This window comes from Solanum stenotomum, unplaced genomic scaffold (assembly GCF_019186545.1).
Source record: "Solanum stenotomum isolate F172 unplaced genomic scaffold, ASM1918654v1 scaffold17555, whole genome shotgun sequence".
NCBI classification, from domain to species: Eukaryota; Viridiplantae; Streptophyta; class Magnoliopsida; order Solanales; family Solanaceae; genus Solanum; species Solanum stenotomum.
In genome coordinates this window covers 348,675-368,195 of record NW_026024612.1, presented here as the reverse complement: position 1 = coordinate 368,195, position 19,521 = coordinate 348,675, and the positions used below count along the sequence as shown (strand labels likewise).

Here is a 19,521-nt window from a genome sequence, read left to right as displayed (position 1 = left end):
GGGGGGTCAGCCTCGGGGCATCCCTTCCCGAGGCCGGGGGTAGGGGTGGCCTCGGGGTGGCAAGACGCCTCGAGGCCGGGGTGGGGGTGTGGCCTCGGGGAGGGCGCCTCAAGGCGGCGAGAGTGGGGGTGGCCTCGAGTTAGGGCGCCTCAAGGCTGGGGTGGCCTCGGGGCAAGGCGTCTCGAGGTCGGGGGTGGCCTCGGATAAGGGCACCTCGAGGATGGGGGTAGGGGTGTCCTTGGGGTAAGGCGCCTCGAGGCCAGGGGTGGGTGTGGCTTCGTGTTGATTAGGTGTATGAGTTGATATCCATATAATTGGAAAGGATTATGTTATGTACAAGTTAATTTGTTTTTTATCTTCTGCTTGCTCCTTGACATAGGATTTGCGTTTTCTTCTCATTCTTTGTGGCCACCACAACTATTAGATTATCTTGTCGTAATTCTTCATACCTTTTCCTTCAAACAATCTGTCAATACGTTTTGCATCTACAACAAGGCTTCCATGTTGACCTTTAATCTACAAGGACTTGTCTAAATAAATTGCTGCTTAATTTGGTCAATGCTAGCAAAGAACTACTACATTTATCTAAATTTTGAGGCTTATAGCTTTAGGTTGAGATTTGATGAATGCTGGTCTTAAAATTAACCTGACAAATTATAAGTTCTAGTTTAGTTTTGAAATTTTGCTTGCTTCTCTAGTCACTACAATACAATCTTATTGGTGCTAGAAAGAAGAAGGCATAGTTTTCAGTTTGGTAAATGAATCTCGAATTGTTTTGACAACTATACATTGTGAGAAATCTTCATTCAATTTGTCTTGTCTTGGTGATTTTGGTTTCCGTTGTATTTCAGAGTAAACAGCTAATCAAGAAACCGAAGTATGTGCAAATTTCTGTTGAATCTAATTCACATTTGACTGGACTGGAGGATCAAGTTAAGTCTCTCGAGGAACAAGTGAATGGCTTAGAGGATGAAGTCAAGGATTTGAATGAAAAGTTCTCTGCTACGCAGTTAGAAATGACTAATTAGGAGAACCTGGTGAAACAACATGCTGAAGTTTAAGCTGTCTCAGGTGATGTTCCTTATTGACTCGTGTTTTAATTGCACTACGTGTTCTGTAACTTAGTATTGAGTTATTTTATTGACATCTCTCTGGACAGGTTGGGAGAAGGCTCAGTCAGAAGCCGTAACACTGAAAAATCACCTGGAATCCATCACTCTTTTAAAGCTTACTGCTGAAGACAGGGCATCACATTAGGATGGTGCAATGAGTGAGTGCATGCGGCAGATACGTAATTTGAAAGAAGAACATGAACAGAAGTTGCATGATGCGATTCAGAATAAAGCCAAACAGTTTGACAAAATGAAGCATGGGTTTGAAGCAAAGATAGCTAACTTGGACCAACAGTTACTCAGGTCTGCAGCAGAAAATTCTGCACTCTCAAACTCTTTGCAGGAACGTTCTAGCATGGTGATACAGCTCAGTGAAAAAAAATCCGAAGCTCAAGCAGAAATAGAGATGTTGAAGAACGATATTGAGTCATGTGAAAGGGAAATAAATTCTCTGAAATATGAACTCCATATTAACTCAAATGAACTAGAAATTCGTAATGAGGAGAAAAATATGAGTGTACGATCTGCTGAAGTTGCAAATAAACAACACCTGGAGGGAGTGAAGAAAATTGCAAAATTGGAAGCTGAGTGTCAGAGATTACGTGGTCTTGTCCGGAAGAAGTATCCTGGGCCTGCAGCCTTGGCCCAAATGAAGCTTGAGGTTGAGAGTTTGGGTAGAGATTACGGGGACAGCTGTGTAAAGAAATACCAAGGAAGGCCTTCTATAGTCCACAATTTTCCAGTTTGCCAGATTTTTCATTTGATAGTGTGCAGAAGTTCCATAAAGAGATTGAGCAACTAACAGAACGCATTTTGGCAATGGAAGAGGAAACAAAGATGTTGAAAGAAGCTTTGGCACACCGAAACAGTGAATTACAAGCATCCAGGAGTATTTGTGCAAAGACGTCCAGCAAGCTTCAGAGTTTGGAAGCACAACTGCAAGCAGATTTTGAACATAAAAGCCCACAAAAGTCCACCATTTGATGACAGCCTTCTGAGGGTTCCCTTAGCCATGAAGCAAATCATCTTCCAAGATTGGCTTCCATGTCTGAAGATGGAAATGACGATAATGTTAGTTGTGCTACCTCTTGGACGATAACATTAAAGTCTGATCTCTCCCATGTCAAGAAGGAAAAGAACTCTGACAGTCCACAGAAATCTGAGAGTGCAAGCCAGCTGGATCTCATGGATGAATTTTTAGAGATGGAGAAATTAGCTTATCAGTCCAGTGACACAAATGGAGCAATTTCAAGTCCAGCTATTCCAAATAATGCAAGACCCGAAACTACAAAAGTTGACACCTCCATGCACGTCACCAAAAGCCCAGATTCTCAGCTGAAAGAACATAATGAGACAAGTGTATCAGGAGATCAAGCATCTCGCAACGAGGAAGTATTATCATAAAGTTATCAACCTCTTTCAGACACATCCATATCCATGAAGATCCAATCAAGAATTTCAACTGTTTTGGAGTCTTTGTCAAAGGAAGCTGACATTCAAAGAATTCAAGAGGATCTCAGAGAGATTGTGCAGGAAATGCGCAACTCCTTGATACCGCAATCAACTAAGAGCATTGTTGAGATAACTCTTTCCTCGAAGACTGCTACTGAATCTCAGCCGTCTCTTGATGATGGCGAGGCAAACTTAGAGAAGGAAATTCCAATCTCAGAAAATAGTAAGTCCTGCAATGAGTCTATCCATGGTATTAGCAAAACATTAGCAGATGCTATATGACTTTGTACTCTTTCTGGGCAAAGAAGCAAAGGCTATCCAGGGAACAACTCCTGATGGAAGTGGAGTCAATGAAAAATTAGATGATTTTTCGGCCACTTATGTTGAGTTAATAAGCAACAGCTTGAGTATGGTGAATTTTGTCCTTGATCCATCTCATGTACTGAGTAAGTTATCACATTGTTCTTCGTCCTATCGAAATGGATTTTACTTTATTGTGGAAGTAGCTACTGATATCTCAAATACTTAAAGATTTTGTGTATCAGTGAATTTTGCTCCAACCCCATTCTTTGGATGAAAAGAGTCACAGTTTTTTCTTTGACCATGATTGTCATATATTTTGAATTATTAACTTTTAGTACTCATTGTACTTTTTATGTAGTTTCTTAAAATTTTATTTCAGACTTGAAGATTCTATGTTTATATACTCCTTTTCTCTCTAATTGATACAAATAGTTTAATCATATGAATATCTTTGGTATCAGGTAAATGAGTACAATTACGGGCATCGGTGATCTAGATCATGTTTGTTTTTCAAATTCTCATTGTCAGTTTGTAAATGTTAGTTCACTGCAGATGGTCATTTAGTATTAAATTGTACATTGAAACTATGGCTACTTAAATCCTTTTAACATGCAGGTTGGATGAGATGAATCAACTGCAGGGGAGAGGCAGCCTAGAGTTTTGCTGTGGGAAATTGAACCTCTTACAACCTTTCTAATGTATCCATCTCCTTTCTCCCTTGGGTTGAAGTGGCCATGGTCACCTGGACTATCTTCATTTTGTTGTTATCGGGGGATATCTGTATTCATCAATATGATTCAGTTCTAATTTTAACTGTTCACTGTCTTCTCATCCATTCAGGTTTATCAAATGGATATGACTACAAATTCTCAACTTCCATGGTTGCATGTGGCATGGGTGATTAAGGGGATACAATCACTTAATTTCCAGGGTTTTGGTGTTACTCCATTCATGCAGCCACGGTTTAATGATTCTCTTAAGAGTGAAACTTATTGGCAGCAAATGACAATGAATGAAATCGGAAAATTAGAGTGATCAATTAAGGTTGAGATGCTTGTTAGTGTACTTCTTTAGGTTCTTTCTAGTGGGTCTTTGCCCAACAGTAGGATTCTTTACCCTAAATTAGCTTATGGTACAGTACACGAGGGTAGATTAGTATTTTGACAATTGGCAATATATAAAATAAGGGTATGAGATAGGAATAAAGTGATTCTCCTAACCTTCGATTTTCGTTATCAAGTTTTTCTTTCTCATTCCTTATGTACTTTTTTTTCTTTGTTTCTTTTTACTTCATCCACTCCTTACTTTTTCAAAATGTAGGGCAAATGAAACCCTTTATAGGTTCTTCTAAGAAAAGGTTGTTCAATCGTCTATCTTTTTAAATGACGATGACCAACCCATTATATCGAAACCATCTCTTCAAACCTCATTTTACAAAGTTGTCTTTTAAGTTTCTAGTCTGTACTTTCTAAGTTGTTGTCAATTACATCGGTAAGAGTTCTTATGATTGCAGGTAAGTTTTTTATGCCTGGGATTCTATATGAGGTCTTCATTACTGATTGATTTATCGAAGTGAGAAAACAATATGGTGTTTCATTAGGAGAGTTTGTCACCCCAAAAATGAACGTGATGACACTTGCCATTACACCAAGACAAGTCAGCCTCAATCCAACAAAAATGAAAAAAATGTGGAAATATAAAGCAAGAACAAGACAAAGGCGGAAAACTTATTCATTCTATTAAAACCCTCAAAATCTGGTTGTCACGTGTACAAGCCACTAATGAAAATGCAGAATTCGAAAAAGAATTAACACAAGTCTCAATCTTTGTTTCTCAAGTAGAACAAAACTTAAATAAAAGGAAAAGAGGGACCGCTAGAATGGCAAACAACTACCTCTCAAGTCCTTCAATGAGCCTCAAATGTCAGGAGAAAAAGAAGAATATCACACGGTTCTGGGCTCAAAACCTACATAAATGTAGAAACAAGGGGTGAGTACCAATAACATAGTATCCAGCAAGAAACCTACTAAACAAAGCAACTAGCTAGAAAACGAATACCCCTCACACTGCAACCGAACCTCCTGAAATTACAACTTGCAAAGAATTTAGCCCAACCTAGCAATTCTACAATACATGCTCACAAGGCCCAATATCCACAGTTCAATAGTCACAATCAATAATCAAACAAATCAAGTATGTCAATCTCAAAGTCAAGTAGTTCACTCACACGCAAAAAGTTCATCAATCTCATGTAACAAGCAAGTCACGCATAAGCATCAAATGCATCGAGTCACAATAATCAATCTTTTGTCGAAACCATTTCCCATCGGCACAATATCACTAGACGAAATTATTTCCCATTGGCTTTATATCAAATCACCAGCCGGAACCATTTCCCATCGACTTTATATCAAATCACTAGTTGGAACCATTTCCTATCGGCTTTATATCAAATTACTAGCCGGAACCATTTCCCATCGAATTTATATCAAATCACTAGCCGGAATCATTTCCCATTGGCTTTATAAACATTTGCCGAAAATTACCTCGGCATCATAACACTCGTCGATAAAGACCTCGATATCATAAATCATCACATGTTTCATCACGGTGTTCACAATCAATGCACACAAGCAATATCACAACACATAGAAGAGATAAGAATTCAAGTCCACATTCATGCTTTCAAGCATTTCATCAAGCAATCAACTAGGGCCACAAAAAGGAAATTCACATCATGATGTTCGTCATATAGACTTTTTCATTTCAACCCTTTTTTATTCATTTAGATGTATCAAGTGGACAATTAAACCCTTCACCTCATCCCCATTACTCCCAACACACAAGCAACGAAGGAAGTACACGACTAGAATACAAGGTTTTGGAAATCACTTGCCTTAAATCAATCAACAATCATTCCAAAAGTTGAGTCTTCCCTTTCCGAATCACTTTCAAAGTTGCACAATCTATAATAATCAAGTATTCAGAATCACTCATCGGAAACAACAATTCCCATATCAATTATATAGAGAAATGGGCCAATCAACTCAAAACCCAATTCCAAAATTGAGGTTTGAATCCAGAAAATAATACTTGAAAATTTTTGGCCAAAAATCCGTCGGTATCACATATCACCAAAAATTTATGGACTATAGCACACGTAAAATGGGAAATTTGGTATTTCCCGTTTAACTTTAAATGCAGATGTTTTTCCCTCCGAACAAATGCAAGCCAACGTTATTTTTTCCGAATTTTTTTTGGATGGTCCATGACATTAGATCTATGGGCTAATAAACACGAAATACAAAGGAAGTTGCATAGTTTCTAAAAGTTGGCTCGTAAATGCGAAAATATGCCTTAAAAATGGTGGGACTATAAGTAATGTTTCCACAACTAATTACAGAGGTCCTCATTAATTTTTTTTCAGAATTTTTTTTAGGTGATCCAAGGCGCCAGATCCATGGACTAATACACACAAAAAATCAAGAAAGTTATGTAATTCTTAAAGGTTGGCTCATAAATGCGATAATACGCCTTAAAAATTGTGGGACTATTGGTAATACTTCCCTAACTCACTATGAAGGTCCTCATAAAGTTTTGGGTGCACCAACGAAACAAATCCATGGGCCAATTCAGATAAAAAAACTAAGAAAGTCACGTAATTCCTATGAGTTGGCTTGTAAATGTGAAAATATGCTTTTACGCCCGTTTCCGCATTTACAGACCCTTTTTTAGGAATTACCCAAATTTCTCGATTTTTCGTGTGTATTAGCCCATTGGTCTGGCGCCCCAGAGCACCCCAAATTTTTTTCTCGAAAAAATTTATGAGGATCTCCGTAATGAGTTGGGGAACTACCAAGTATACTCACACCATTTTTTTAACGCCCGTTTCCATATTTATAGACCCCTTTTGAGGAATTACCCAAATTCATCAATTTTTTATGTATATTAGCCCATGGATTTGGCATCCCAGAGCGCCCAATATATTTTTATCACAAAACTTTATGAGAACCACCGTAATAAGGTGGGAACCGCCACGTATACTCACACCATTTTTTAATGCCCGTTTCTGCATTTACATACCTTTTTTTAGAAATTACCCAAATTCTTTAATTTTTCGTGTGTATATTAGCCCACGGATCTGGCGCCCCTGAGCACCCTAAAGTTTTTTCTCAAAAACATTTATGAGGAACCGTAATGAATTTGGGGACCGCCATGTATACTCACACCATTTGTTTTAACGACCGTTTCCGCATTTACAAATCTTTTTTTAGGAATTACCCAAATTTCTCAATTTTTCGTGTGTATTAGCCCATGGATCTGGCACCTCAGAGAACCCAAAATGTTTTTCTCAAAAAAAATTATAAGGACCTCCGTAATTAGTTGGGGAATCGCTAGGTATACTCGATCCATTTATTTAACACCCGTTTTCGTATTTACATACCCCTTTTTAGAAATTATCCAAATTCCTTGATTTTTCATATGTATTCTACATGGATTAGGCTCCCCGAAGAATCCAAAAAAATTCTCAAAAAAAATTATGAGTACCTCCGTAAAGAGTTGGGAACCTTCACGTATACTCATACAATTTTTTAACGTCCGTTTCCGCATTCACATACCCCTTTTAGGAACTATCCAAATTCTTTGATTTTTCGTATGTACATGGATTTGGCACCCCGAAAAATCCAAAAAAAAATTTAAAAAAAATTATGAGTACCTTCGTAAAGAGTTGGGAATCTCCACGTATATTCACACTATTTTTTAACATCCGTTTCCGCATTCACATACCCCTTTTTAGGAATTATCCAAATTCTTTGATTTTTCGTGTGTAAATGCCCAAGAATCTTGCACCTCGGAGCACCCAAAATATTTTTTCTCAAAAAACTTAATGAGGACCTTCGTAATGAGTTGAAGAACCGTCGCGTATACTCATACAATTTTTTTATGCCCGTTTCCTTATTTACAGACCATTTTTTAGGAATTACACAAATTTCTCGATTTTTTGTGTGTATTAGCCGATGGATCAGGCTCCCCAGTGCACCCAAAAAATATTCTCAAAAAAATTTATGAGGACCTTCGTAATGAGTTGGGGAATCACCACGTATACTAAAACCACTTTTTAATGCCCATTTTCTCATTTACAGACCCTTTTTTAAGAATTACTCAAATTTCTTGATTTTTTGTGTATTATCCCATTGATATGGCTCCCCGGAGCACCCAAAAAATAAAATTCTAGAAAAAAATTATGAGAATCTCAGTAATAAGTCGGGGAACCTCAACGTATACCCTTTTTTAAGAATTACTTAAATTTATCGATTTTTCGTGTGTATAAGCCCATGTATCATGCGCCCTGAAGCACCATAAAAAACTTTTCTCAAAAAACTTTATGCGGACCTTCGAAATGAGTTGGGAACCGCCATATATACTCACACTATTTTTTTAACGCCAGTTGCCGCATTTACAAACCATTTTTAAGGAATTACTCAAATTTCTCGATTTTTCGTGTGTATTAGTCCATTGATCTGGCGCCTCAGAGCACCCAAAAAAAATTATAAGAACCTCAGTAATAAGTCGGGGAACCTCAACGTATACTCACACCATTTTTTTAACGCTCGTTTCCCCATTTACAAACCCCATTATATGATTTACCCAAATTACTCAACTTTTCGTGTGTATTAGCCCATTGATCTGGCACCCCGGACTACCCAAAATCTTCTTTTAAAAAAAAACCTCTGTAATGAGGTAGGAAACCGCTATGTACACTCACACCATTTTTTTAACGCATGTTTTCACATTTATAGAAACTATTTTAGGAATTACCGTAATAAGTCATTTTTTTCGTGTGTTAATGCCCATGGATCTGGTGCCTAGAAGCACCCAAAAAAAATTTCTCAAAAAGTTTAAAAGGACCCCTCTAATGAGTTGGGGAATCGCCACGTATACTCATACAATTTTTTTAACGTCCGTTTCCGCATTAATAGCCTTTTTTTTAATTATTCAAAATATTCAATTTTTCGTGTGTATTAACCCATAGATCTGGGGCCCCAGAGCATCCAAAAAAAATTTCTCAAAAAACTTTATAAAGACATCAATAATGAGTTAGACAATCGTCACGTATATTTACACCATTTTTTAACGCTTGTTTTCACATTTACAAACCCCTTTATTAGCCCATGGTTCTGCTGCCTCGCAGCACCCAAATTACTTTCTAAAAAAAAATTATTAGGACCACCGTAATAAGTTGGAGAACTGTGACGTATACTCATACCATTTTTTTAACGTCCGTTTTCGCATTTATAAACCTTTTTTAGGAATTTCCAAAATTTCTTGATTTTTTGTGTATATTAGCCCAATGATTTGGCGCCCTGGAGCACCATAAATTTTTTTCTCAAAAAAATCTATGGAGACCTCCGTAATGAGATCAGAAATCGCCACGTATACTCACACTATTTTTAATGCATGTTTCCACTTTCACGGACCCATTTTTAGTAATTACCCAAATTTTCAATTTTTTATGTGTATTAGCCATGGATATGGAACCCCGGAGCACCCAAAAAAAATTCTCAAAATTTTTTATAAAGACTTCTGTAATGAGTTGGGGAACCGCCACGGATACTCACACCATTTTTTAACACATGTTTTCGCACTTACAGATCTTTTTTTAGAAATAGCCCAAATTCCTCAATTTCTGGTGTGTATTAGCCTTTGGATCTTGCGCCTCGGAGCACCCAAAAAACGTTTCTCGAAAAATTTTATAAGGACCTCCGTATTGAGTTGGGGAATCGTCATGTATACTCACACCATTTTTTAACCCCCGATTCCGTCTTTTCAACCCTTTTTTAGAAATTATCCAAATTCCTCGATTTTTTGCGTAATGAGTTGGGATACTGTCACGCATACTCACACCATTTTTTTAACTCTTTATGAGGACCTCTGTAATGAGTTGGGAAACCTTCACGTATACTCACACCATTTTTTTAACTCTCATTTCCATATTAACAGACCCCTTTTTAATAATCGTTCAAATTCCCTCATTTTTTGTGTGTATTAGCCTATGGATCTGGCTCCCGAAGCACCTAATAGTTTTCTTTAAAAATTTTATGAAAACTTTTGTAATGAGTTGTAGAACTTTCACGTATACTCACACAATTTTATTAACGTTCATTTCCGCATTTACAATCCTGTTTTAACAATAGTATAAATTACTCAATTTTTCGTATGTATTAGCCAATGGATCTGTAGCTTGAAGAAGCCAAAAAAATTTTCTCAAAAAAACTTTATGAAGACCTCCATAATGAGTTGGGGAACAATCATGTATACTCACAATATTTTATTAACGTCCATCTCCACATTTACAAACCGTTTTTTATCAATTGCCCAAATTTCCCGATTTTTCTAATATATTAGCCCATGGATCAAGCGCCGGAGCACCCAAAAATATTTTCTCAAAAAACTTTATGAGGACCTTCGTAATGAGTTGGGGAACCTTCACGTATACTCACATCATTTTTTAACGCTCATTTCTACATTTACAAGCCTTTTTTTAACAATCGTCTTAATTTCCTGATTTTTCGTGTGTATTAACCCATGGATTTGGCGCCCTGAGCACCTAAATAATTTTTCTCAAAAAAAATTATAAAGACCTCTGTAATGAGTTGCAAAACTTCACGTAAAATCACACCATTTTTTAACACTCATTCCTGCATTTACAAGCCATTTTTTAATAATCGCCCAAATTTCACAATTTTTCGTTTGTATTAGCCCATTAATTTGGCGCTAGGAGAACCCAAAACTTTTTTCTTATAAAACTTTATGAGGACCTCCTTAATGAGTTACGGATCATTCACGTATAATCACACCATATTTTAACTCCCATTTTCGCATGTACAAACACTTTTTTAACAATCACCTAAATTCTCTAATTTTTTTTGTATGTATTAGCCCATGGATCTATTACCCGGAGCACTAAAAAAAAAATTCTCCAAAAACTTTATGAGCACATCCGTAATGAGTTGGGAACCTTCACGTATACCCACACCATTTTTAACGCCTATTTACTCATTTACAGACCATTTTTTAACAGTCTCCCAAATTCCCCCATTTTCGTATTTATTAGCCCATGGATTTGGCGCCTTGAGCACTCGAAAAAAAATTCTCAAAAAACTTTATGAGGACCCCCGTAATGAGTTGGGGAACCTTTACGTATACTCACACTACTTTTAACGCTTATTTACGCATTTACACTCATTTTTTTTAACAATCACCCAAATTCTCCAATTTTTCATGTGCATGGATCTAGCGCCCGGAGCACTTAAATTTTGTTTTCTTGAAATACTTTATGAGGAACACTGTAATGAGTTGGGGAACCTTCACATATACTCACACAATTTTTTAACGCTCATTTTTGCATTTACAAGCCATTATTTTTTACAATCACTCCAAATTTCTCGATTTTTTATGTGTATTAACCCATGGATCTGGCGATCGAAGTACATTAAATTTTTTTCTCAAAAAACTTTATTAGGACCACCATAATGTGTTGTGAACCTTCACGTATACTCACACCATTTTATTAACTCCCATTTCTACATTTACAAGCATTTCTTTAACAATCGCCCCAATTTCCCCATTTTTCGTTTGTATTAGCCCATGCATCTGGCGTCCGGAGAACCCAAAGGTATTTTTCTCAAAACCTTTATGAGGACCTCCATAATGAGTTAGAGAACATTCACTTAATCTCACACCATTTGATTAACCCCCATTTCCACATTTACAATTCTTGTTTGAACAATCACACAAATTTCTTGATTTTTTGTGTGTTTATCCCAAGGATCTGGTGCTCGAAGCAGCCAAACTTTCTTTCTCAAAAAACTTTTTGAGGATCTCTATAATGAGTTGCTGAATTGTCATGTATATTCACATCATTTTTTTAACGCACATCTTCGTATTTTCAAGCACTTTTTTAACAATCGCTCAAATTCCCGAATTAGTGTTGTGTATTAACCCATGGATCGGGAGCCCGGAGTACCCAAAAAAATTTTCCCAAAAAATTTTATGAGGACATCCGTAATGAGTTAGAGAACTTTCAGGTATGCTCATACCAATTTTTTAACACCCATTTTCGCATTTACAAGCCTTTCTTTAACAATCGCCTTATTTCCCCGATCTTTCGTGTGTATTAGCCTATTGATTTGGTGCCCGGAGCACCCAAATAATTCATCTCAAAAAACTTTGTGAGGACCTCTGTAATGAGTTGGGGAACCTTCACGTATAATCACACCATTTTTTAACACCTATTTTCGCATTTACAAGCCCAATTTTAACAATCGCCCAAATTCCATAATTTTTCATGTGTATTAGCCTATCTATCTGGCGCCCTGAGCACTTAAATATTTTTTCTCAAAAAATTTTATGACAACCTCCGTAATGAGTTGGAAAACTTTCACATATACTCACACCATTTTTTAACGCCCGTATCCACATTTACAAACACTTTTTTTAACAATCTCCCAAATTTTCCGAACTTTTGTGTGTATTAGCTCATGGGTTTGGCGCCTGGAGCACCCAAAATATTTTTCAAGTATACTCACACTATTTTTTTAAAGCTCATTTTCGCATTTACAATCCCCATTTTAACTGTCGCCCAAATTTCCCAATTTTTCGTTTGTATTAGTCCATTGATCTAGCCTCCGTAGAACCCAAAAAAAATTCTCCAAAACCTTCATGATGACCTCCATAATGAATTTGGGAACCTTCACGTATAATCACACAATTTTTAACTCTCATTTCGCGTTTACAATCCCTTATTTAACAATCGCCCAAATTCTCTGGATTTTTGTATGTCTTAGCCCATGGAACTGGCGCCCAGAGCACCCAACATTTTTCTCTCAAAAATACTTTATGAAGACCTCTGTAATGAGATAGAGAACCTTTATGTATACTCACACCATTTTATTAACACCTATTTTCGCATTTACAAGCCATTTTTTAACAATCGCTCAAATTTTCCAATTTTTCGTTTGTATTAGCCCATGATATGGTGCCCGAAGCACCAAAAAAATATTTCTCAAAAAAGCTTTATGAGGACCTCCGTAATGAGTTGGAGAACCTTCACTTACACTCATACCATTTTATTAACGCTCATTTCCGCATTTACAAGCCCTTTTTTAATAATCGCCTAAATTGCCCAATCTTTTTTTGTGTATTATCCCATTGATCTGGCACCCGGAGCACCTTAAATTTTTATATCAAAAAACATTAAGAAGACCTCTGTAATTAGTGGGGACCTTCACGCATATTCACACAATTTTATTAACACTCATTTCCGCATTTACAATCCTTTTTTTAAAAATCGCCCAAATTTTCCAATTTTTCGTGTGTATTAAGACCATGGATCTAGCGCCTAGAGAACCCAAAACTTTTTTCTCTAAAAACATTATGAGGACCTTTGTAATGAATTGGGGAACCTTCACATATACTCATGCCAATTTCTTAACGTCCATTTCCGCATTTACATGCCTTTTTTAACAATTGCCCAAATTCCCTAATTTTTCTTGTGTATTAGCCCATTCATCTGGCACCGAGAGCACCCAAAAATAATTTTCTCAAAAAAAATTATGAAGACCTCCGTAATGAGTTGAGGAACCTTTACGTATAATCACACCATTTTTTAACGCCAATTTCGCATTTCAAGCTCTTTTTTAACAATCACCCAAATTTTTCGATTTTTCGTGTGTATTAGCCCATGAATTTGGCGCTTGGAGCACCCAAAAAATTTTTTCTCAAAAAACTTTATGATGACCTCTGTAATAAGTCTAGGAAACCTTCACGAATGCTCGCACCATTTTATTAACGCCCATTTTCGTATTTACAAGCCTATTTTAACAATGGCCCGAATTTCCTGATTTTTCGTGTGTTAATGCCCATGGACCTAGCACCAGTAGCACAAAAAAAAATTGTCAAAAAATTTTATGAGGACCTCCGTAATGATTAGGGGAACCTTCACGTATAATCACACCATTTTTAACCCCCATATCTGCATTTACAAGCTCTTTATTAAAAATCGCCTAAATTCCCTAATTTTTCGCGTATATTAGCCCATTGATCTGGCACTCAGAGCACCTTTAAAAAATTTCCCATAAAACATTACGAGGACCTTCGTAATGAGTGAAGAACCTTCACGTATACTCACATCATTTTATTAACACCCATTTCCGCATTTACAAGTTATAATTTAACAATTGCCCATATTTCCCAATTTTTCGTGTGTTGGACCTGGCGCCTGTAGCACCCAAAAAGATTTTTTCTCAAAAAAAATTATGAGGACCTCCGTAATGAGGTGGAAAACCTTCACGTATATTCATACCATTTTTATAACGCTCATTTCTGTATTTATAAACCCTTTTTTTACAATTTCCCAAATCCCCCAATTTTTTGTGTGTATTAGCCCATGGATCTGGTACCCGGAGCACTCAATTTTTTTTCTCAAAAACCTTTATAAAGACCTACGTAATGAGTTGCAGAACTTTCATGTATACTCACCCCATTTTTTTAAAGTCCATTTCCGCATTAACAAACCTTGTTTTAACAATCGTCCAAATTCTTCGATTCATCGTGTGTATTAGCCCATGGATATGGAGCCCGTAGCACCCAAAAAAAATCTCAAAAAACTTTATAAGGACCTCCATAATGAGTTGGTAACCTTCACGTATACTCAAACCATTTTTTAATGCTCATTTCCGCATTTACAAGCCTTTTTTTAACAATCGCCTTAATTCCCTGATTTTTCGTGTGTAATAGCCCATGGATCTAGCGCCCGGAACTCCCAAGAACTTTTTCTCAAAAAACTTTATGAGGACATCTGTAATGAGTTGGGGAACCTCGTGTATACTCACACAATTTATTAACGCTCATTTCTACATTTACAATCCTTTTCTTAATAATCATTCAAATTTCCCAATTTTTCGTGTGTATAAGCCGATAGATTTAGCACCCGGAGCACCCAGGATTTTAATATCAAAAAACTTTATTAAGACATCCGTAATGAGTTGGGGAACCTTCACCTATACTCACACCAATTTTAACGCTCATTTTCGCATTTAGAATCCCTTTTTTAACAATCGCCTAAATTTTCAAATTTTTCGTGTGTATTAGCCCATGGATCTTGCGGTAGGAGCACCCGAACTTTTCTTCTCAAAAAACTTAATAAGAACCTCCATAATGAGTTAGGAAAACTTCACATATACTCTCATTATTGTTTAACACCTATTTCGGCATTTATAAGCCCTTTTTCAACAATCGCTTAAATACCCCAGTTTTTCGTGTGTATTAAATGCAAATGTATCTGGCGCCTGGAGCTCAAAAAAAATTCTCAAAAAACTTTATGAGGACTTCCATATTGAGTTGGGGAATGTTCACGTATATTCACACCAATATTTTACGCCCATTTCTGCATTTACAATCCCCTTTTAAACAATTGTCTAAATTCCCCAATTTTTCATGTGTATTAGCCCATGGATTTGGCGTCTGGAACAACCAAATATTTTTTCTCAAAATATTTTATGAGGACCTCCGTAATGAGTTAAAGTCCCTTCACATATACACACACCATTTTTTTAACGCCCGTGTCCACCTTTACTTACATTTTTTTTGACAATCTCCCAAATTCCCGTATTTTTCATGTGTATTAACCCATGGATCTGACACCCGGAGCACCTGAAATGTTTTCTCAAAAAAGATTATAAGGACCTCTGTAATGAGTCAATGAACCTTCACGTATACTCACACTATTTTTTAACTCCCATTTCCGCATTTACAAACTCTATTTAACAATCGCCTAAATTCCCCAACTTTTGTGTATATGAGCCCATAGATCTAGTACCCGAATCATTCAAAACAAATTTCTTAAAAACTTTATGAGGACCTACGCAATGAGATGGGAAATTTTCACGTATACTCACCCCATTTTTTTAACCCTCATTTATGCATTTACAAGACTTTTTTTATCAATCGCCCAAATTCCTCTATTTATTGTGTGTATTAGCATATGGATCAAGCGCTCGCAGCACCCAAAAGAATTTTTAAAAAAACTTTATGAGGACCTCCGTAATGAGTTGGGAAACATTCACGTATAATCACATCATTTTAAACGCACATTTCCGTATTAACAAGCCTTTTTTTAACAATTGCCCAAATTCCCTGATTTTTCGTTTCTATTAGCTCATGGATCTAGTGCCCAGATCACCCAAAAAAATTTTCTAAAATATTATTATGAGGACCTCCGTAATGAGTTGGTGAACCTTCACGTATACTCACACCATTTTCTAACACTCGTTTCCACATTTAAAAGCCCTTTTTGACAATCGCCTTAATTTCTCAATTTTTCGCTTGTATTAGCATATGGATCAGGTGCCCGGATCACTCAAAATAAATTCTCCGAAAACTTTATGACGACCTACGTAATGAGTTGGATAACTTTCACGTATACTCACACCATTTTGTTAACGCTCATTTCCACATTTACAAGCTTTTTTTCAACAATCGCCCAAATTCTCTGATTTTTCGTGTGTATTAGCCAATTGATCTGGAGCCTGGAGCACCCAAAAAAAAAATTCTNTTTTTTCTTTGTTTCTTTTTACTTCATCCACTCCTTACTTTTTCAAAATGTAGGGCAAATGAAACCCTTTATAGGTTCTTCTAAGAAAAGGTTGTTCAATCGTCTATCTTTTTAAATGACGATGACCAACCCATTATATCGAAACCATCTCTTCAAACCTCATTTTACAAAGTTGTCTTTTAAGTTTCTAGTCTGTACTCTCTAAGTTGTTGTCAATTACATCGGTAACAGTTCTTATGATTGCAGGTAAGTTTTTTATGCCTTGGATTCTATATGAGTTCTTCATTACTAATTGATTTATCGAGAGAAATAAATATGGTGTTTCATTAGGAGAGTTTGTCACCCCAAAAATGAACGTGATGACACTTGCCATTACACCAAGACAAGTCAGCCTCAATCCAACAAAAATGAAAAAAATGTGGAAATATAAAGCAAGAACAAGACAAAGGCGGAAAACTTATTCATTCTATTAAAACCCTCAAAATCTGGTTGTCACGTGTACAAGCCACTAATGAAAATGCAGAATTCGAAAAAGAATTAACACAAGTCTCAATCTTTGTTTCTCAAGTAGAACAAAACTTAAATAAAAGGAAAAGAGGGACCGCTAGAATGGCAAACAACTACCTCTCAAGTCCTTCAATGAGCCTCAAATGTCAGGAGAAAAAGAAGAATATCACACGGTTCTGGGCTCAAAACCTACATAAATGTAGAAACAAGGGGTGAGTACCAATAACATAGTATCCAGCAAGAAACCTACTAAACAAAGCAACTAGCTAGAAAACGAATACCCCTCACACTGCAACCGAACCTCCTGAAATTACAACTTGCAAAGAATTTAGCCCAACCTAGCAATTCTACAATACATGCTCACAAGGCCCAATATCCACAGTTCAATAGTCACAATCAATAATCAAACAAATCAAGTATGTCAATCTCAAAGTCAAGTAGTTCACTCACACGCAAAAAGTTCATCAATCTCATGTAACAAGCAAGTCACGCATAAGCATCAAATGCATCGAGTCACAATAATCAATCTTTTGTCGAAACCATTTCCCATCGGCACAATATCACTAGACGAAATTATTTCCCATTGGCTTTATATCAAATCACCAGCCGGAACCATTTCCCATCGACTTTATATCAAATCACTAGTTGGAACCATTTCCTATCGGCTTTATATCAAATTACTAGCCGGAACCATTTCCCATCGAATTTATATCAAATCACTAGCCGGAATCATTTCCCATTGGCTTTATAAACATTTGCCGAAAATTACCTCGGCATCATAACACTCGTCGATAAAGACCTCGATATCATAAATCATCACATGTTTCATCACGGTGTTCACAATCAATGCACACAAGCAATATCACAACACACAGAAGAGATAACAATTCAAGTCCACATTCATGATTTCAAGCATTTCATCAAGCAATCAACTAGGGCCACAAAAAGGAAATTCACATCATGATGTTCGTCATATAGACTTTTTCATTTCAACCCTTTTTTATTCATTTAGATGTATCAAGTGGACAATTAAACCCTTCACCTCATCCCCATTACTCCCAACACACAAGCAACGAAGGAAGTACACGACTAGAATACAAGGTTTTGGAAATCACTTGCCTTAAATCAATCAACAATCATTCCAAAAGTTGAGTCTTCCCTTTCCGAATCACTTTCAAAGTTGCACAATCTATAATAATCAAGTATTCAGAATCACTCATCGGAAACAACAATTCCCATATCAATTATATAGATAAATGGTCCAATCAACTCAAAACCCAATTTCAAAATTGAGGTTTGAATCCAGAAAATAATACTTGAAAGTTTTTGGCCAAAAATCTGTCGGAATCACATATCACCAAAAATCTATGGACTATAGCACACGTAAAATGGAAAATTTGGTATTTCCCGTTTAACTTGAAATGCAGATGTTTTTCCCTACGAACAAATGCACACCAACGTTATTTTTTTTGGATGCTCCACAACATTAGATCTATGGGCTAATACACACGAAATACAAAGAAAGTTGATTAAAATGGAGTTTCTAAATGTGGAAATTATAAGAACCTCACACCATTTTTTTAACGCCCGTTTCCACATTTAGAAACTCCATTTTAGGATTTACCCAAATTTCTCAACTTTTCGTGTGTATTAGCCCATGGATCTGGCACCTCGGAGCACCCAAAATCTTCTTCTAAAAAAACTTTATGAAGACCTCCGTAATGAGGTTGGGAACCACCACGTATACTGACACCATTTTTTTAACGCTTGTTATCGTATTTACAAAAACTATTTTAGTAATTACCATAATTTTTGTGTTTATTAGCTCATGGATGCCCCGGAGCACCCAAAAGACTTTTCTCAAAAAATTTAAGAGGACCTCCCTAATAAGTTGGGGAACCGCTACGTATACTTACACAATTTTTTAACGTCCGTTTCCGCATTAATAGACTTTTTTTTTAATTATCCAAAATCATCGATTTTTCGTGTGTATTATAGATCTGGCACCCCGGAGCACCTAAAAAAATTTTTCTCAAAAAATTTTATGAGAACCTCAATAATGAATTAGGGAACCGTCACGTATACTTACACCATTTTTTTAACAGTTGTTTCCACATTTACAGACCCTTTTATTAGCCCATGATTCTGCTGCCTATGAGCACCCAAATTTCTTTCTACAAATAATTATTAAGACTTTCGTAATAAGTTGGTGAACCATCACGTATACTCATACCATTTTTTTAACGCCCGACCTTTTTTAGGAATTACCTAAATTCCTTAATTTTTCATCTGTTAATGCCCAAGGATCTGGCGCCCTGGAGAAGCCTAATTTTTTATCTAAAACAAATTTATGAGGACCTTCGTAATGAGTTCGAAAACTGCCACGTATACTCACACTATTTTTAATGCATATTTCTGCATTTACAAACCCATTTTTAGTAATTACCTAAATTTCCAAATTTTTTTGTGCATTAGCCATGGATATGGCACCTCAGAGCACCCAAAAAAAAATTCTCAAAAAATTTTATGAGG

General features: G+C 36.4%; 1 pseudogene; it reads left to right on the top strand.

Moving 5' to 3' along the window:
* LOC125850556 (filament-like plant protein 6) overlaps positions 1-3,902 on the top strand; it is a 12,271-nt pseudogene extending 8,369 nt beyond the window's left edge.
* Positions 3,903-19,521: the final 15,619 nt, after the last annotated feature.